Genomic DNA, 21,543 nt, shown 5'->3' with positions numbered 1-21,543 from the left:
TGCCCTACAGTCATGAGCTGCCTACAGTCATGAGCTGCCACAGTCATGAGCTGCCACTCAGCATAGCTGCACTCAGTCTCACAGTCCGGAGCTGCACAGTCGGAGTCCACTCTGTCCTGAGCTACCTCTCTGTCCTGAGCTACCTCCAAAATCATGTGGGGGCTTGGGAGGATTCTTAGCCAAGGTCGTGGGCGAGGGTCGCCACTCAAAGGACGCTGAGGGGACAAAGACAGTGGTGGATGTGTTCCTCGTCCACCGCCGGAGCGCCACCGCGGACAGATGCCCACCCAGACCCTCCTCTTGAGTTGTAGGGGTGCGTTCGGAGTCCGCACCTCAGGAGGGGGTACTGTAACGTCCTGACCAGAGTATTATGTGTTTTGCTTGTTTAGTGTTGGTCAGGACGTGAGCTGGGTGGGAATTCTATGTTGTGTGTCTAGTTTGTCTGTTTCTATGTCCAGCCTAATATGGTTCTCAATCAGAGGCAGATGGTAATCGTTGTCCCTGATTGAGAATCATATATAGGAGGCTGTTTTGTGTTGGGATTTTGAGGTGTTTGTTCCTGTCTGTGTTTGTTCTCACCAGATAGGACTGTCTCGGTTTTCACGGTTTGTTATTTTGTTTGTTGTTTGTAGTGTTCACTTGTTGTTATATTAAACATGTTGAGCACTGGCTACGCTGCATTTTGGTCCTCTCTTTCACCCCAGGAAGAAAATCGTAACACTGTGGGAATTGTATTATTTCAGCATAACGTTTCCTCATGGTTCTATTTAAAGTCATGTTCTCAAATTTGACGTTAAGAAAATATTCCATAAAAACCACAAGARAACTTCAGTTATGTTCAGAGAATGTTATTTAAAAACATATACCATTCTCAGCATCAACAAAACTCTTTCTATTATCTTTTTAAAGATGCACTATGCAAAAATTGCTCCACCATTTCCTGGTTGCTAAAATTCTAATAGTTCTCCTAATTTCAGTTTGTGACAACCAGCAAGTATAGTGTAGAGAATCCTTGTACCATCTAAACCACTGTGAAATATATTTTTCATAACCAAAAATGTAGCATTTTCAGCTGTTTGAAGCTGGTGTACAAAACCGAAAGAAAAAGMTGCAAAAATTTAACATAAGCACGGCAAGCATATAAATAACACACATAGAACAGATTTGACTGTTAAAACAGTCATCACTAGCCGGCCTCCGCCMRGTACTCTGAACCTTACACGGAACCCAAACCGGCTGCGCACGTGCGTCTCTTGCATACATTTATTTTGTCCCCCTACACCAAATGCGATCACGACACGCAGGTTCAAATATCAAAACAAACTCTGAACCAATTACATTCATTTGGGTACAGGTCGAAAAGCATTAAACATGTATGGCAATTTAGCTAGTTAGCTTGCACTTGCTAGCTAATTTGTCCTATTTAGCTAGCTTGCTGTTGCTTAGCAAATTTGTCCTGGGATATAAACATTGATTTGTTATTTTACCTGAAATGCACAAGGTCCCCTACTCCGACAATTAATCCACACATAAAACGGTCAACCGAATCGTTTCTAGTCATCTCCTCCTCCCAGGCTTTTTCATCTTTGAACTTAAATGGTGATTGGCATCTAAACTTTCATAGTACACTGACCGGCAACACAGTTCGTTTTTCAATCACCCACGTAGGTATAACCAATGAGGAGATGGCACGTGGGTACCTGCTTCTATAAACCAATGAGGAGATGGGAGAGGCAGGACTTGCAGCGTGATCTGCGTCAGAAATAGAAAGGAGTTCTATTTTAGCACTTGGCAACGCAGACGCTCGTTGACGCGCGCGAGCAGTGTGGGTGCAATAATTGAATAACATAGATTTCTACATTTATTTTGCAACGCTCGCGCACGCGACGCGGGCGTTGTGATCAGCCTATTAGACTGCTGCCCTATGTACATAGTCATTGAACACTATGTATATACTCAAGGAACCCAACGTGTGCCAGGAAAACCTTCCCCACACCATTACACCACCGCCACCAGCCTGTACCGTTTACACCAGGCAGGATGGGGCCATGGACTCTTAAGCCAAATCCTGACACTGCCTACAGCATTACGAAACAGGAACCGGATTTCATCGGACCAGGCTTTGTTTTTCCACTCCTTAATTGTCCAGAGTTGGTGATCACGTGCCCACAGGATCAACTTCTTGTTTTTAGCTGATAGAAGAGGAACCCGTTGTAGTCGTCTGCTATAATAACCCATCCTTTACAAGGACCGACGAGTTGTGCATTGCGAGATGCCGTTCTGCATACCACTGTTATACAGAGCCGTTATTTGCCTGTTTGCGTCCCGTCTGTTAGCTTGCATGATTTTTGCCATTCTCCTTCGACCTCTCATCAACTAAATGTTTTCACCCTACCACTGACTGGATGTTTTGTGTTTGTCAAACCATTTTCGGTAAACCCTACACCCTATTGTGCGTGAAAAGCCACGGAGGCCGGCCATTTCTGAGGTACTGGAACCAGCGTGCCTGGCAGGCACCGACGATCATGCCACGCTCAAAGTCGCTTAGGTCACTTGTTTTGCCCAATCTAACATTCAATTGAACAGTAACTGAATGCCTTGATGCCTCTCTGCCTGCTTTATATAGCAAGCCACAGCCACGTGACTCACTGTCTGTAGGAGTGAACCATTTTCGTGAACTGGGTGGTGTACCTAATAAACTGTCCACTGAATGTATATTTATATTCCGGACTCTGGTCTGGAAGGTAATTTCCTGAAATTCTATCCATTTTGCCATGGGGTGTTGTACTGGGTATTTAAAGGGTAACTGCACCTGCTGATTTGGCCTCATTTCTTGGATTGCTTCTCAAGAAATGCTGGCGGCCATGACAGAAGCCAAATGTGAGTTGGCTTGGGGGTGTGGTTTGATGTCTGTGTTTCTTGGGGGTGTGTCCTTGCCATCACCAAGACACACCTATCTGTCAGACCTTTCCGGCAGCTGTTTCCCTCCACTCAATCATAACAAACAAACCTCCTGCAGGTTGACTTCAATAACTACAGGCAGAGATGTATGGTGAGATGACGGAGGAAGCTTTGAATAGGTCAGTAGCCTACAGAGTAATATGAAAAGAATGCAATGGCTGAATTTATGTAGATATTCTAAACTAAGTGTTTTGCTAACTTTCAAATGTAGCAACAGGTCCGTGTTGAATAAACAACCACTTACATCATACCATAGAAGCAATGTTCTGCTAATATAACAATGCGCACCTTTCACCTTTCCTTGTCATGCCCAGCCGATACAGATACAGTGCCAATCAACATGTTGTCTGGTGGTAATGGGGCTACCTTGGCAAACATGTCAGAGTGGTCATACCTTCCAATGTTGTGTTCCGTATACAACAGGATTTTCCTGATTTTGGTGCAGAATACACAGGGTTTCTCCCTCCCCATATTGACTGATACCATTCAATAATTAAAAAAGACAATACAAGTAAATGTTGTGACAAGTTAAACATTTATGCCGAGTGCCAGGTCTCTCGCCATTCAGAGCCATCAGTATCAAGCCCGTCTGTCAGCGTGGACTTCATCAAATCATCTTGCAAGTCTCCACATGCTGGCTCCATATGTGTTTCTGTGAACACATACACATATAGTCACTGTTATAATACCAATGGCAGTTAGGAGAGGTAATATCTAACATACAAACAGGTCATATGTTGAAGTTTGAACAGGTCAGATAAAACCTACCCAATTATGGTCCTCCCCATCAAACAACCAAGACTGGCATCTGCAAAAACATATACAGTCCTCTCCATCTGTAGAAATAGGCAGAGTTAATCATTGACACATGGAATGAAAAGTGTGTTACAAATACTGGACATTTCTGCTGTAATGTTGTGGATGTGTTGAGCACCAGGTCTCTCTCCATTAAGAGACGTCAGTATCAAGCCTGTCATTTGGGCAGGACTCCAGTGCTGGCTCCATAGATGCATCTGTGAACACATACACAGTACAGTCCCTGTTCTACTACCAATGGCAGTTAGCATAGGTGATATCTGACAAACAAAAATATACTATGTTGAAGTTTGAACAGGTCAGACTAAACCTACCTAATTCTGGTCTCCCCATCGACGACCATTGGTGAGCAGGTAAGAGGTGAGGCTGGAGGTGAGGTCTTTGCCAGAGCCCCAATGATGGTCGTCAGGCATGGGAGAGTAGATCATCAGCTCCTGGCCCCTCATCAAAGATACTGGTCGGTCACACACAAAACACACACACACACACACACAGAACATTGATTACATTATCAATGGTGGTTATGAATAGCCTGGTGGAACCAACCTGATTGCTGCATTCACCTTTCTATTTCACTTCAGATATCATAATATGTGAATTCAAATAGAATGGTGAACGCACCGATCAGGCTGGTTCCACCAGGCTAGGTTATGCTCTGGACACTACATGCATTTAAGAAGTAGAAAATAAGCAACAAATAATGTCAGTTTATATCAATTAGGTTTCATAATTGGGTTATAAAATGTATAAAAGTAATGAAGTGGGCTACCTTCTGTATTTGTACAAATGATGAGCTGGGGAAAGCCGTTGCCGCTGACAGGTGAAGGTTGCTGGCCGGATACTTGCCAACATGTGACTGACTGTTCCATTCATAGTGATGCTCACAGCAAGGGCATGTCTGCATGATGCTGATGAGGGCTCTCTTGCTGGTCTTCTCTATGATGCATGTTCGGCTGCAAACTGGACAACTGCAGCAGGCCATCTTATGAGGTGGTGTTGACTGGGAGGGCCTGTGACAGGGTGATATAATAGACAGTCAAGTGGTAAATTGCATTTTGTTCTAAAGAAAGGACCAAGCTTTTTGCTAATGCACTTCACAACAAAAACGACTACCAGTTGTATCTGCTTGGCTGGGGAATTAGCCTACTGTACTGAACAAAAATATAAACACAACATGCAACAATTTCAAAGATTTTACTGAGTTACAGTTCATTTAAGGAAATCAGTCAATTTAAATAAATAAATTAGGCCCTAATCTATGGATTTCACATGACTGGGAATATAGATATGCATCTGTTGGTCACAGATACCTTAAAAAAAAGTAGGGGGGGTGGATCAGAAAACCAGTCAGTATCTGGTGTGATCACCATTTGCCTAATGCAACGCGACACATCTCCTTCGTATAGAGTTGATCAGGCTGTAAATTGTGGCCTGTGGAATGTTGTCACACTCCTCTTTAATGGCTGTACGAAGTTGCTGGATATTGACGAGAACTGGAACACGCTGTTGTATACGTCAATCCAGAACATCCCAAACACACTCAATGGGTGACATGTTTGGTAAATATGCAGGCCATGGAAGAACTGGGACATTTTCAGCTTCTAGGAATGGTGTACAGATCCTTGCGACATGGGGCTGTGCATTATCATGCTGAAACATGAGGTGATGGTGGTGGATGACTGGAACGACAATGGGCTTTGGGATCTCGTCACGGTATCTCTGTGCATTCAAATTGCCATCGATAAAATGCAATTGTGTTCAYTGTCCGTAGCTTATGCCTGCCCATACCATAACCCCACCACCACCATGGGGCACTCTGTTCACAACGTTGACATCAGAAAACCGCTCGTCCACACGATGCCATACACGTTGTCTGCCATCTGGCCGGTACAGTTGTAACCGAGATTAATCCGTGAAGAGCACACTTCTCCAGCGTGCCAGTGACCATAGAAGATGAGCATTGGCCCACTGAAGTCAACCCCACAGTTTCATCAGCTGTCTGAGTGGCTGGTCTCAGACGATCCCGCAGCTGAAGAAGCCGGATGTGGAGGTCCTGGGCTCGGGTGGTTATACGTGAGCTGCGGTTATTAGGCTGGTTGGACGCACTGCCAAATTCTCTAAAACAACGTTGGAGGCGTATGGTAGAGAAATGAACATTCAATTCTCCGGCAACAGCTCTGGTGGACATTCCTGCTGTCAGCATGCAAATTGCATGCTCCCTCAAATCTTGAGACATCTGTGGCATTGTGTTGTGTGACAAAACTGCACATTTTAGAGTGGCCTTTTATTGTCCCCAGCATAAGGTGCCCCTGTGTTCTGAACATGCTGTTTAATCTGCTTCTTGATATGCCTGTCAGGGATGTAAACAAGTTTATGCACAAATTTGAGAGAATTAAGCTTTTTGTGCATATGGAACATTTCTGGGATCTTTTATTTCAGCTCATGAAACAACACTTTACATGTTGCGTTCATATTTTTTGTTCAGTGTAGTTTATCAAGCCGGGTATTTTTTAATACAACTTTCCATGTAACACACATTACCTGTTGTTGTTGATGAAGCCGTCTGTGTCGTCAGGGAAGTAACTCGGGTCACTATTTGAGGCCTCATGATGGCGTGTCCAGGCGGAATTTTAACGTCTGTTCTCAGGAGGTTTAAAAAACGTTCCGTTTTACCGGTCAGGAAATATATGGCTTCATTCCCACACCATAGGAAACCAAAAACATAAGTTCCCACAACTTCCAAGGAACCAAATGTGCTAGCTGGGTTTTAACCTAAATAACAGCATGAATAACAAATTCATATCTGCTAAACAGGCTACTGACAGCGCAACATTTCTGTGAAACTGAGAGTAATATATTTAGTTTGCTGCTGACAAAGTGAAAATAAACAGTCACACCGGTATGTTAGAATACATTTATGAGCAAGTCAAATACATGCACATCAGGTTTTGTGCAGACCTGGTTTCAAATACTATTTGAAATCATTTTGAATATTTTAGCTGTGTTTGATTGACCTTGCCTGTTTCAATGGAAACAATAGACAAGTCCCAAAAGTAAAAATCCCACCCAAACAGCAAATGTTTAAAATATTTGAAAGATTTAAAATAGTATTTGAGCCCAGGTCTGGTTCTATGTTTGGACTGAAATACCTGACATTCTGTATAGTTTCTCAGCAGAGGGTTAGACTGGAGATATCACCCAGCCTACACAGCACCAGCCTGCAGACTTCTTGGGGACTAATTTGATATGCCTAACAGGGTCGAATACATCTGTGAAATTATTATTGTTGCTGTGCTATTGTGCAGAGGTTAGTTTCTGTCTTTTAATGAGCTTTTACTCAGCCAAAAACAGGTGAAAAAAGCAAACACTTAGTTTTCAAGTTAATCAGTCAGAATGTCAATCAACCTGACTGCTCTGGCCTGTTGGTGGCAGGTTACCTCTGATGAACAAAAGCTAGAAAAAATGAAAGTGAGTCAGAGATTTCAGTAAAGTAATTAGTCATATCGGTGTCCTCCTAATTCTCCTCCTTTTTATATCAAATAAGGAGCATACTACATACATTAACTGTGACATGTACTAGTCCTGCTGTTTAAACAGCTGGGTGAGTGAAGGGTGAAAGAACACGAGTATGTTATAAATCATACTACACATCCAACAATAAGCCTATAAAATCTGAGTTCACATTGTATTGAATTTGTATTGAATACACATTGTGTGCATATGGCTCACTATATTTGTGTACAGAAGACCTGTCTTGTTGTTCAGAAAATGTATAAGATTATGGTCCAGAATTGTAATGCATATCAATGTATCCAGTGCCTTCAGAAAGTATTCACACCCCTTGACTTTTTACACATTTGTTGTGTTACAGCCTGAATGTAAAATTGATTACATTTAGATTTTTTTATCACTCGCCTACACACAATATCCCATAATGTCAAAGTGTAACTATGTTTTTCGAAATTTTTACAAATTAATAAAAAATGAAAGGCTGGAATGTCTTGAGTCAATAAGTATTGATTTTGTTATGGCAAGCCTAAATATGTTCAGGAGTAAAAATGTGCTTAGCAAGTAACATAATAAGTTGCATCGACTATTTTTTTTACATGATATTTGAAGGACTCTCACATCTCTGTACCCCACACATACACTTATCTGTAAGGTCCCTTTGCCGAGCAGTGAATTTCAAACACAGATTCAACCACAAAGACCAGGAAGGTTTTCCAATGCCTCGCAAAGACGGGCACCTATTGGTAGATGGGCAAAAAAAGCAGACATTGAATATCCCTTTGTGCATGGGGGAGTTATTAATTACACTTTGAATGGTGTATCAATACACCCAGTCACTACAAAGATACAGGCATCCTTCCTAACTCAGTTGTTGGAGAGGAAGAAATCGCTCAGGGATTTCACCATGAGGCCAATGGTGACTTTAAAACAGTTTCAGAGTTTGATGGCTGTGATAGGAGTAACTACAACAACATTGTAGTTATGCCACAATACTAACCTAGTAGACCGAGTAAAAAGAAGGAAGCCTGTACAGAATACAAATACTCCAAAACATGCATCCTGTTTGCAACAAGTCACTAAAGTAACACTGCAAAACATGTGGCAATGCAATTCACTTTTTGTCCTGAATACAAAGTGTTATGTTTGGGGCACTCTCCACAAAGTACCACTCTCCATATTTTCAAGCATAGTGGTGGCTGCATCACGTTATGGGTATGCTTGTAATCGTTAAGGACTGGGGAGTTTTTCAGGATAAAAAATAAATGGAAAGGAGCTAAGTACAGGCAAAATCCTGCTTTCCACCAGACACTAGGAGATGAATTCATCTTTCAGCAGGACAATAACCTAAAACACAAGGCCAAATCTATACTGGAGTTGCTTACCAAGAAGATACTGCATGTTCCTGAGTGGCTGAGTTACAGTTTTGACTTAAATCTCATAGGAAATCTATGGCTGTCACGACTTCCACCGAAGGTGGCTCCTCTCCCTGTTCGGGCGGTGCTCGGCGGTCGTCGTTGCCGACCTACTAGCTGCCACCGATCCATTTTTCCTTTTCATTTGTGTCTGTTTTTGTTATCAACTGTGTCTGATTAGTTAATTTCAGTGGGTTTATTAACCTCCGCTGCCTGCTAGTCTTTGTGCGGGATTATTTTGCTGTGTTAGCTCTGTTAGGGGTGCGTGTTTGCGCAACAGGTTTTTTTTCCCTCACAGTCATTGTACCGTTGGTACTGTATTAGGAGTAGAGGTTTCTCCTCCGTGTGTTTCGTGATTTTCCCCACCTGTTGTTGTTGTGTTGGGACTTATAATAAACGACTGTGCCAACTGGAATTCCTTGCTCTCCTGCTCCTGACTCCTGCACATACCTCTTCTTAGGAGGCACCTAACAATGGCAAGACCTGTAAATGGTTGTCTAGCAATGATGGACAACCAATTTGACAGAGCTTAAACAATTTTGAAAACATTATGGCAAATGTTGCACATTCCAGGTGTGGAAAGCTCTTAGAGACTTACCCAGAAAGACTCACAGCTGTAATTGCTGCCAAAGGTGATTCTACAAAGTATTGACTCAGGGGTGTGGGGATATTTCTGTATTGTAATTTTTTTTTTAATTGCTCAAATGTTTTGTTTTCATTTTGTCATTATTAGGTATTGTGTGTAGGTGGTTGAGAAAAAAATCGGATTAATCCATTTTGAATTCAAGTTGTAACATAACAAGATGTGCAATAAGTCAAGGGGTATGAATACTTTCTGAAGGCACTGAATGTATATTAGTAGATTAGAGAGTGGTAGCCTAAATGTATGATGCATATTTGATATGTATATTTGTTCCTATCAGAGGTGTATTGTGGATATGAACTCGGCCACTCTGATGAACAGTATTCTGTGTCTGTCTCTTCAGAGATTACCTGCATGTTACTCTCTCCCAGGGGAATATCTGCCTATGCTACCGGGCCGGCACAGTGACAGAGGAAGATCCTTTTGGTGTGGCAGCAGCAGCCAGTGCTCGTTGATCTGACTGTGGGCACATTACTTACACAACCAGGGCGGGTAGAGAGAGGAAAAATGCTTGGCATCGTTTTAAAGGGAGACTCAATTTTCGAGACATGTCTCTGGAAAGCACCGACAACACAGGTGGGTAGAAATCAATTAGAGGCCTGGAACCTCTAGGCTATGACTTTGCCAGCACCGGGCTGGGCCCAGGGTGGTGGGATGGATGTGGGTGGACGGGCAGGGCTGAGGCCAGCGTGTTGGTACTGGCAGGGCTGGTTTGACAGGTCTAGCCCCAGAGGACAGGAAGCATTCAGGAGCCCTTCACCGCCACCGTGCTAGCGCCTCACATCTATTTCAGATGAGCCACTGGCACTGCTGCGGCCTCCCCTTTCCCCAACACATTTATGAGGCCCAATTATGCAAATGAAACACAGCAGTTTATTCTTCCTCTCCATTTAAACAGTCAATATGGGATCGTAAGGCCTGTCAAGGGGGAAATATGTTTTTCCTATATCAGTTTGGTGCTGTCAGTGATAAGGGTATTTCCACTGTAGTGGTGAAATCCTCTGTGCTGCTGTGAGATTAGTGTTCTCAACAGGTGACAGGTCAATGTAGGTATGATGGGGAAGAACTACCATGTACAGTATGATCTGCACATGATCTATGACTATGCCTCTTCTCTGTCTGCCCTGCCTGGGGATATTCAAATCAGTGACAGTGGAAAATAACACTGCATTATGTGAGCAGACCAACTAATTGGGCGTCACTCTAAAGTGGGAAGGTGGAACAAACGAGTCAGGAGTAGGTTTTCTTGATTGAACATAGTTCTATATTGAGGGCATTTGGTCAACACAAACACTCCAATGTAATCAACGAAAATCTCCCAAAGGAAAAAAGAAAACATATCTTCTTCTTCAGATCAAAACAGGAACACAATATGATTGTCTTTAAACTACAACAAAAAGTCACGGCATTGTCACCGTCTTAATGGTTCTTCATAGATCGCTCCTCTGTCTCGGTGGCCATCTTCCAGAGATAGTTCCCCCCTCTGCTGGTTCCATACTCTCTCTTATAGGGGAAGGAGAATATCTCATTAGTAGTGTCAGCTGTGCTTAATTGCCTCTGGTTACCTTGTCTCCCATGCCTTGTTGGGCTACCATCCGTGAGCCCAGCCTGCCCTCTGGTGGTCCTTCCACAATTATCATAAACAGATATGACAGTGATGAGCACAGAGCAGGCCCTAGTAACTCCTATCCATTTGAGCATATCAGAATTTTTCTCACAAATGAAACCAAATCCATCTCTATCCAGGCTAATTTATTTTCAATACTGGGGGAAAAGGATGATTAAATCCCAGCCTTTTAGGCAAGGTGAAACACTTTGTATCTGTTCAGGCAGGATTCAAGTGGGTGTGCGTGTGTGAAGATATTACAGCTGAGGACGGCAATATATCTCTTCAACCTGGAGGAATAATCAGTCTTCCATAACTCTCCTGGTCCTGTGTTCTCTGGGTCCTGCAGCCCCTACACTGAGAATAAACCCCAGTGTTCCTCAGCCTCCAGTCTAAGTCAGATACTCATAAAATAACACATTAATCCTCAAAAACACACTCCGCACGGCCTGAAATGGTGTGTCTGTGTGTTTACACATCAAAACCATGTCTCTGAGTTTCAATATTAACATAGAACAGGTTTTGTTTGATTTCACTCTTTTCTTTCATGTGTGATTTCTCATCTACATTCAGCGCAAATCTGGCAGAAACACAGAGCACAAGGATGTGTGACTGACAGGAACTCACAGCTTTGATTCAGCATATTGCAGGTGTGGTATTTATACTGACAAAAAAAAATGTAGTAATACAAAAAATATAACAGAATGTCAGTCCCAGTGTTTCATGTCTGCATATTTTAACAATGATCACAACATGGAATCTACATATCCATAACCAAACGCCTGATCAAAGGCCTATCTGCCAGTACAAATTCTCAATTCGTAGTTCTAGTCAGTGTGGGAGAAACAAGGTTCAGTACTGTATACTGGATACAATATACGATGTGAAGTCCATTAGAGTATCCATTATCTGGTGAGTATCCTATTTTTATGGCTGTTACCGTGAGAAACTCCCATACCTCTTAGATACTGTTCCAATAGCCATGATGATCCATATCATTATTCAAGTAAAATGCCCCGGGCATACAGAGAGCCATCTCAGTGATTCATATACTGTGACTGAACTGGAACATCGGGGCTTTATATCCTTTATATCCAGGCTCAGGGCCTGGGAATGGACAATATAGAGATCTGAAAGTCATCTCTCCCCCTCTATCCATCCATCAACCTATCTAACCATCTATTCATCTACCTATCTACCTACCCATCTATCTATCTATGCACCTACAGTTGAAGTCCGAAGTGTCACGAATCCCGCTTCCTGAGTCTGTTTTTGCCTGTGTTCTGTCCTGGAGTGTTTTTCCGGTGTCCTGGAACGCACCCTGTCTGGTTGCCGGGCGACGTAGCTAGTTGGGAGATCTCTGATTACCCGCACCTGTATCCCATCAGCTATCTGCACACCTGGTCCTGATCATCACCCCTCCACTTCATAAGCTCTGACCTGACATCCATTCCCTGCTGGATCGTTAGCCATGAACAGTATGTTGTGCCAGCGGATCAGCCTCCAGTTTGATAGAGTTTGTTTTGTTGTTTTGTACGTCTTACTTACCTCTGTTTTTTCTGTCTACAGTCATTCACCCGGAACACTCATCCCATCCCTACCTGGTCGTCGGTGACTTCAGTTACTTCCTTGGATCTGCTTACTCAATTCCATCAACTCACCTCCGCTGCCCGCTCCGCTACTTGGATTTTTCTATCACTACATTTACACTTGTAAATAAATACTCACCTTCGTCTTACTCTCCTTGTCCTGGTCTGCTTCTGGGTTCTACTTTAGAGAATCGTGACACGAAGTTTACATACACTTAGGCTGGAGTCATTAAAAAAACTTGTTTTTCAACCACTCCACAAATTTCTTGTTAACAAACTATAGTTTTGGCAAGTTGGTTAGGACATCTACTTTGTGCATGACACAAGTCATTTTTCAAACAATTGCTTACAGACAGATTATTATACTGTATCACAATTCCAGTGGGCCAGATGTTTACATACACTAAGTTGACTGTGCCTTTAAACAGCTTTGAAAATTCCAGAAAATTATGTCATGGCTTTAGAAGCTTCTGATAGGCTAATTGACATCATTTGAGTCAATTGGAGGTGTACCTGTGGATGTATTTCAAGGCCTACCTTCAAATTCAATGCCTCTTTGCTTGACATCATAGGAAAATCAAAAGAAATCAGCCAAGACCTCAGAATTTTTATTTGTAGACCTCCACAAGTCTGGTTCAACCTTGGGAGCAATTTCCAAATGCCTGAAGGTACCACGTTCATCTGTACAAACAATAGTACCCAAGTATAAAAACCATGGGACCACGTAGCTGTCATACTGCTCAGGAAGGAGACGCGTTCTGTCTCCTAGAGATGAACGTACTTTGGTGCGAAGAGTGCAAATCAATCCCAGAACAAGCAAAGGACTTTGTGAAGATGCTGGAGGAAACAGCTACAAAAGTATCTATATCCACAGTAAAACGAGTCCTATATCGACACTGCTCGAAAAGCCAGACTACGGTTTGCAACTGCATATTGGGGACAAAGATTGTACTTTTTGGAGAAATGTCCTCTCGTCTGATGAAACAAAAATAGAACTGTTTGGCTATAATGACCATCGTTATGTTTGGAGGAAAAAGGGGGAGGCTTGCAAGCCGAAGAACACCATCCCAACCGTGAAGCACGGGGGTGGCAGCATCATGTTGTGGGGGTGCTTTGCTGCAGGAGGGACTAGTGCACTTCACAAAATAGATGGCATCATGAGGGAGGAAAATTATGTGGATATATTGAAGCAACATCTCAAGACATCAGTCAGGAAGTTAAAGCTTGGTCACAAATGGGTCTACCAAATGGACAATGACCCCAAGCATACTTCCAAAGTTGTGGGAAAATGGCTTAAGGACAACAAAATCAGGGTATTGGAGTGGCGATCAGAAAGCCCTGACCTCAATCGTATAGAAAATTTGTGGGCAGAACTGAAAAAGCGTGTGCGAGCAAGGAGGCCTACAAACCTGACTCAGTTACACCAGCTCTGTCAGGAGGAATGGGCCAAAAGTCACCCAACATATTGTGGGAAGCTTGTGGAAGGCTACCCAAAACGTTTGACCCAAGTTAAACAATTTAAAGGCAATGCTACCAAATAGTAATTGAGTGTATGTTAACTTCTGGCCCATTGGGAATGTGATGAAAGAAATAAAAGCTGACATAAATCATTCTCTCTACTATTGTTCTGACATTTCACATTCTTAAAATAAAGTGGAGATCCTAACTGACCTAAAACAGGGAAATTTTACTCGGATTAAACGTCAGGAATTGTGAAAAACTGAGTTTAAATGTATTTGGCTAAGGTGTATGTAAACTTCCGACTTCAACTGTATCTATCGGTCTGTCCATACACTGCATCTTTTATATCCGGCCATCTATCAGGCAATCTACTTTTTGGTCTCTCTTTTTTTGTCTCTCTCTCCCCTCATCTCTCTTCCTCGCTCCTTCCCTCTCTCTTCGCTTAAATTGGAGGAGACAGGCGAGGTAATCGCTGTTTTCACGCTGAGGCCATAAAACTCAGACACCTGGCACCAGGCTCCTGGAGGGCTGGCAGCTCTGTGGGGGGGTTGTATCCGGTCTGACCGAACGCTACCACAGTGTGTGTGTTCATGCGTGTGCGTGTGTGTGTGGGGGGGATTGATAATGACAGGTCACCTCTAGGGCTGTTTCGGTGACCGTTTTGCCGCCACACCGGCAGTCATGAGTCATGACCGCAGTCAAATTCCATGTGACCGTTTAGTCACGGTAACTGGTAACTGGGCTTCTCCAAGCTCTGATGCTGCTGATGGTCATTCGTAGCCTACCAAACTTGCTAACTGCCTGGTACTCGGCACTCTATTGTCCCTCGAATCACTCTGACATCAATGCAAATGTTTTCGAAAATCTAATCAAACACTTCATGAGAGCCCATGAGCTCATGTTGTGCCATATTTCTATTTACATTTTTTGGGCTTATTTTTGTTGTTGTTACTTTTACCCCTTTTTCTCCCCAATTTCATGATATCCAATTGGTAGCTACAGTCTTGTCTCATCGCTGCAACTCCCATACGGACTCGGGAGAGGCGAAGGTCGAGAGCCGTGCGTCCTCCGAAACACAACCCAACCAAGCCACACTGCTTCTTGACACAATGCCCACTTAACCCGGAAGCCAGCCGCACCAATGCGTCAGAGGAAACACCATGCACCTAGCAAACCGTGTCAGCGTGCACTGCGCCCTATTTCTATAGTCTATGCAATTGCTTGAGAAAACAGAGTTTTGATGGCCTCTATTAAAAAAGAAGGATCCAATCAGCTTTCTATAGGCTAGGCCTACTATATTTATTTATCAACTTTCTTAACATGAATCACATTGCTTTGCCTTACAACAGGAGACTTGCCTACCTGGCTGGCATGAAAATGAACAATGGGAAAAGTAACCTCCATTCACAATTTAGGTGCATAGATGACATGTATTTTTTTTACCCATGCCCCTGTTACCGAGACAGGTGACTGATAATGTTCCATTCTAAATCAAAACTAATTTCACACATATATTATTTAGTATATGTAAAGACAACATTAAATTAAGAATAGTCTGATGGGTGCCAATATTAGCCTATCAGTTGTGACTGATGTATTATCACTTGTGAATGACGCCCAGCATGTGCAGTAAGACAAGAAACAGTGCATTACTTTTTTTGCGATTTTTTCAAATCAGTCACACACCTCATGTAGCTTAGTCCATAGGCCAATATGTTTTGATAAGGTTTGTATCACAACTAAAGTGGCCAAAGAACTTCCGCTTTACAACCGTTGTAGAGCCTAACTGGCAATCATAGGCGGCGCGTGAGTTTCAAGTTTGGGGAAGATCATTTTCACCATAAAAATGCACCTTTATAATAAAGCATTACATGTATAATCGCATTTGCGGTCACTTTTGAGAACAGTGTTTTCCCGATAATTGATTGCATTTGGGAACGTTCACGCTTATAGCCTACTGTTGTGTGCACATTGCTGCATGTATAATGTGAACAAATAGCCTAATAGTTTATCAACATTTTAAGCTAAACGTTCTGATCTGTTGCATCAGCCTCATTGCTTTTAAAAGTTTTTTTGATGCGAGTGGTTGTATTCATTTGGGATATATACAGTTGAAGTCGGAAGTTTACATACACCTTAGCCAAACTCAGTTTTACACAATTCCTGACATTTAATCCTAGTAAACATTCCCTGTCTTAGGTCAGTTAGGAAAACCACTTTATTTTAAGAATGTGAAATAGCAGAATAATAGCAGAGAAAAGGATTTATTTCAGCTTTAATTTCTTTCATCACATTCCCAGTGGGTAAGAAGTTTACATACACTGAATTAGCATTTGGTATCATTGCCTGTAAATTGTTTAACTTGTGTCAAATGTTTYGGGTAGCCTTCCACAAGCTTCCCACAATATGTTGGGTGAATTTTGTCCCATTCCTCCTGACAGAGCTGGTGTAACTGAGTCAGGTTTGTAGGCCTCATTTGCCCGCACACGCTTTTTCAGTTCTGCCCACAAATTCTCTATGGGATTAAAGTCAGGGCTTTGTGATGGCCACTCCAATACCTTGACTTTGTTGTCCTTAAGTCATTTTGCCACAACTTTGGATGCTTGGGGTCATTGTCCATTTGGAAGACCCATGTGCGACCAAGCTTTAACTTCCTGACTGATGTCTTGAGATGTTGCTTCAACGTATCTACGTAATTTTCCTCCCTCATGATGCCATCTATTTTGCGAAGCACCCCCACAACATGATGCTGCCACCCCTGTGCTTCACGGTTGGGATGGTGGTCTTCGGCTTGCAAGCCGCCCCCTTTTTCCTCCAAACATAACGATGGTCATTATAGCCAAACAGTTATATTTTTGTTTCATCAGACGAGAGGACATTTCTCCAAAAAGTACAATCTTTGTCCCCATGTGCAGTTGCAAACCGTAGTCTGTCTTTTTTATGGAGGTTTTGGTGCAGTGACTTCTTCCTTGCTGAGTGGCCTTTCAGGTTGTGTCGATATAGGACTCGTTTTACTGTGGATATAGATACTTTTGTACCTGTTTCCTCCAGCATCTTCACAAGGTCCTTTGCTGTTGTTCTGGGATTGATTTGCACTTTTCGCACCAAAGTACGTTCATCTCTAGGAGACAAAACGCATCTTTCCTGAGCGGTATGACGGCTGCGTGGTCCCATGGTGTTTGTACTTGCGTACTATTGTTTGTACAGATGAACGTGGTACCTTCAGGCATTTGGAAATTGCTCCCAAGGATGAACCAGACTTGTGGAGGTCTACAAGTTTTTGGCTGGAGGTCTACAAGTTTTTCAGGTCTTGGCTGATTTATTTTGATTTTCCCATGATGTCAAGCAAAGAGGCACTGAGTTTGAAGGTAGGCCTTGAAATACATCCACAGGTACACCTCCAACTGACTCAAATGATGTCAATTAGCTTATCAGAAACGTCTAAAGCCATGACATCATTTTCTGGAATTTTCCAAGCTGTTTAAAGGCACAATCAACTTAGTGTATGTAAACCTCTGACCCACAGGAATTGTGATACAGTGAATTATAAGTGGAATAATCTGTCTGTAAACAATTGTTGGAAAAATGACTTGTGTCATGCACAAAGTAAATGTCCTAACCAACATGCCAAAACTATAGTTTGTTAACAAGAAATTTGTGGAGTGGTTGAAAAACGAGTTTTAATGACTCCAACCTAAGTGTATGTAATCTTCCGACTTCAACTGTAGCATCTCACAAGTGTCCCAGAGAATGTTTGGAATATTTATTTATTGCACAGAAGGACAAGTTGACCAATAGAATAGGTCAACTTTTGTACTATGGGGGATAGTAGATTGACATAGGCTAGTGCTTTTGCTGTTCGTTAGGCCTACTCATCTTGTTGGCTGACGAAAAGTTGGCAAAATGTGGAACATTCTTCTAACATCTTCAATTTTGCAATGTGAGTGAGTGTGCTTCGGAGCACAGCAGCCGGGGATAGAAGGGAATTATAATTATTATATTCAGCCCAAGGACACAACGGCCACTTTGGCCGCAAAAGGAATGGATTTTTTAGGGGGCAATACGGCCACACAAGGGGGATGATGCCGGTAAATTCGAGGCCTGGTGAGTATATTATCAAGTGCTTGTCAAATTGTGAATGAGAGACTGATGAAGTGTGTGCAGCCTGCACAAGAAACAAAATCAGAACTCATGCCTTTCATGCAACTTTTTTCAAATCATAATTAGAGTTGCATCATGCAGCCTTAGAATGGATTAAAAATCAAAACATATAGCCCAACTTTTGTGTCACAACTAAAGTTGAATAAATAGCTCTAAATCAAGCATATAGGTGGACCTGTTTCTTTGTTAACTGCTTATCACAGAATAACCACATGTGTGCACTTCCTTGGAAATCATTTGGAGAATATATTATTTCTATTTCATTCAGCTATGTTCAATTGTATTCTTTATAATATAAAATAATAAAAAATAATGCCACGGAATTCTAAGCAAATCTTGTCTGCTAAATGAACTAGTGTAGCCCATAGCCATATCAGGGCCTAACATAAGGAAAACTCAGAGTATGCTATTCTGCTCTTCTGAAATAGACTACATTTTCTTCATATCATGTTTCTTTAGACCTGTCTGAAACAAATAATTGATTTATTGTGATGGTGTAGGCTATATTAAATTGATTTTTAAAATGTAGGATGTTCCAAAGGTCTGCATCAGTGGCTAGTAGGCTATGTGTGAAAGCCAGGAGAACGTGTTTATGTTAATTTCCGGTCAATTACTGTGAGACCAGCAGTTATTTGCTTGACAATCACCGGCTCACAAAATGTCATGACCGCCACAGCCCTAGACACCTCCCATGGAAACTGGAGGCAAACAAGGCCAGAGGTGCCCTCTCTAATCATCATAGCCCTGAGAGACTACCAAGCTGTCCATTGGGGCCTGAAAACAGAACACTCTGACTGTCAGTGGTAAGTGTAATGAAAGTTGTCACACTAAGCAAAATTACATCTCCCCAACCCACAGAGTGGTCTGAATGAGGGGAACAGACGTTGCTCACACTGACACAGCAGCACTAGGCACTGTTGACAGGACCCTTTCCTCTCAGCTTTGCTGCTTTCAGATGTGGTGGCTAAATGCTGAAGAGGCCAAACTGCTTAAACCAGATACACAGAGATTCAGTGTTCACACATTCTTTGAACTTAACCCAGAACAGCCCAAAGGAGGAAAAACAGGTAGAGGTGAGGGATAAAGGAGAGAGTGCAGAGATGCAGAGCAATGTAGGGCGGCTAGAGTGGTTAGAGCGTTGGGCCAGTAACCGAAAGGTAGCTGGTTTGAATACCCGAGCTGACAAGGTGAAAAATGTGCCGATGTGCCCTTGAGCAAGGTACTTAACGCTAATTTGCTCCAGGGGTGCTCTACTACTATGGTTTACGCTGTAAAACAACACATTTCTCTGTGCCTATCTGGTGTATGTGAAAATAAAAAAAATTGACTTGAATTTACACTCACCTATCATATCTCACTACACAAACAAATGCCTTCGTCATAGAAGGAGACCCCAGCCCTGCTTTAAACCTAGTTCAACTATATTCCTATAGTGAGTGTCTTCGGGGGCCCTGGCATTTTGTGTGAGAGCTTGAGGCATTTGGGTACAGCAAATCGTCCAGTGTTCAACATTTTTTGCTGGGGTGCAAAATTAAGTGTTATTCCTATTAGAATCCAGCCAGGGTTGGAACTTGTATTCACCTGCAACCTGCACTCAGAATGACCACCAGGTTTTGGATCATTGAGAGGAAACTACCTACGAGATTAAACTGGAATAAACAATTCAGTAATGGGTGCAAAAAGTGTAACTAACTGATTGGATTAGTTTAGAAAAATGCATTCTATTTATCTTTGTGTAGCATAAGATTAATCAATCAATCAATGCACAAACATAGATATTGAAACAAACAATTCTAAAACTCAACCTGCAATAGAGCATGCTGAGAAATATGATGGGTGTGGTTTTGGTTCAAAGTGATGTGTATGAGTTTCAGGCCCCTGTACTGGAGTAAAACTGGGCCTCAAAATATAGCCTTATGAAATACATACGGTATTGGGTTAAATAATAATAAAAAATAATAACATATCTGCTTGGGATCTCACTTAGTGAAGTCCATAAGACTGAAAACGGAGGAACGCAACAACCATGCCTCTGTCACTAACAAATACAGTCATGGCTGGTAACTCTACAATGTATTTGAAAGGCAAGGCACTGGGAAATATGTGAATAAGGCTTTACACTAAGCAGTGTGTTAATTTAACACTCTTCTGGTGTCTATATGGGTCCACAGACTCAACACTTTCAGTGTTGATTTAACACTCTCAGTAGCTAGGTTTCAATCCAATTGGTGACAGATTTTCATGGGAATATTCAAAAATCCTCATAAAAACAATATGCCCATTTTCCCACCAGAGATGCTTCCATCAAATTGACTTGTTGCGGATAGAAGGCTGAGTGTGATGACGTAGTGCACTTAAAAATAAGTTTTGCGGTTAAATTCCCATGTACCAAATAAAAAATACAAGTTAAATGGGTTTCCATCGCATTTTCAATTCTACTGATGATTTTGTCACAACAAATGTTGTGTTACATGGCGAATGTGCCCACTCTGGTCTTGGAACATGTGCTCTAGCCAACAGCTCGCAGACAGTGTGGGAAGGCTACCTACATGATGAGATTATTATGGATAAGAGCAAGATTATTTTTATTTGTCAAACGGCAGCCAAGCATCGATCATCATCTGGTGGGGCAAACAAAACAAAAACATTTGGGGATGCATGCCAGCAAAGCCACTACACAACACTAAACAATATATTAATTGCACTATAACAGTGACAAACAGTGCCCACAAACTGTTAGGGCCTACATAAAGCTGTCCCAACAGCAGAGTCCCAACAGCAGTCCCAAAACCTTCCCACTGCTACACCTGGCTATCAGCGGAGCCTTGTCTGGCAACGAAACAGTTCATTCAGCCTCATTTACTGCCTTTAAAATAAACATAGCTGATAAGGCTGACTTGCTTAAACAAATGTGGTTTCTATTGACAATTGAGATGTACAAACTATGGCATAAGGGGACGACAAGCAAATAAGAGGCAATCCGTAATTTCGATTAAGACATTCATGATCGAGCTAGGACGGATATAGTCAATATAACTATTTGTTCAGCACTCTTGAAATGTACAGCGACAGAATTCAGAACATGGGCCGTTCTTACAGTGTTATCCCTGTACACCAAGTCAGAACCGTAGGATAAATAAAAGGGGCATATAAGCAGACGATGAAAGCTCTTACAATATTCGATGACTACATATCTCTAAAACAGGTTATAGGCTACATGTGCACCACCAAGTCAGAACATTAGGCGAAATTAAGAGGGGGAAATATATCAAATTATTAGGGTGAGGTACATGGGCTACTAACAGCTTACTACACAACATACACTTAGTATTACTTTCTTAGCTACAGGATACATATCTCCCTGGCATATTAGATCATTTATGC

The 21,543-nt window shown here is 42.2% G+C and overlaps 1 protein-coding gene across 4 annotated transcripts in view; it reads right to left on the bottom strand.

The window, feature by feature from the left end:
* The window catches only part of LOC111966172 (leucine-rich repeat neuronal protein 1-like), a 40,153-nt gene that overhangs the window by 5,557 nt on the left and 13,053 nt on the right, over positions 1 to 21,543 (bottom strand). The window contains exons 3-6 of one of the 4 annotated variants that reach the window (XR_002877628.2): positions 4,547 to 4,787; positions 4,092 to 4,231; positions 3,730 to 3,974; positions 722 to 3,613 (exon numbers count right to left, since the gene is read on the bottom strand). The exons of the other annotated variants lie outside the window; for them this stretch is intronic. The gene's annotated coding sequence lies outside the window, so the exon portion shown is untranslated. The remainder of the gene's footprint in view (positions 1 to 721; positions 3,614 to 3,729; positions 3,975 to 4,091; positions 4,232 to 4,546; positions 4,788 to 21,543) is intronic. 4 annotated transcript variants of the gene reach the window in all.

The sequence above is a fragment of the Salvelinus sp. IW2-2015 genome, linkage group LG1 (genome assembly GCF_002910315.2).
Source record: "Salvelinus sp. IW2-2015 linkage group LG1, ASM291031v2, whole genome shotgun sequence".
In the NCBI taxonomy this organism is placed as follows: Eukaryota; Metazoa; Chordata; class Actinopteri; order Salmoniformes; family Salmonidae; genus Salvelinus; species Salvelinus sp. IW2-2015.
Note: the sequence above shows the minus strand (reverse complement) of the source record. Positions and strands in the feature narration are given on the sequence as shown.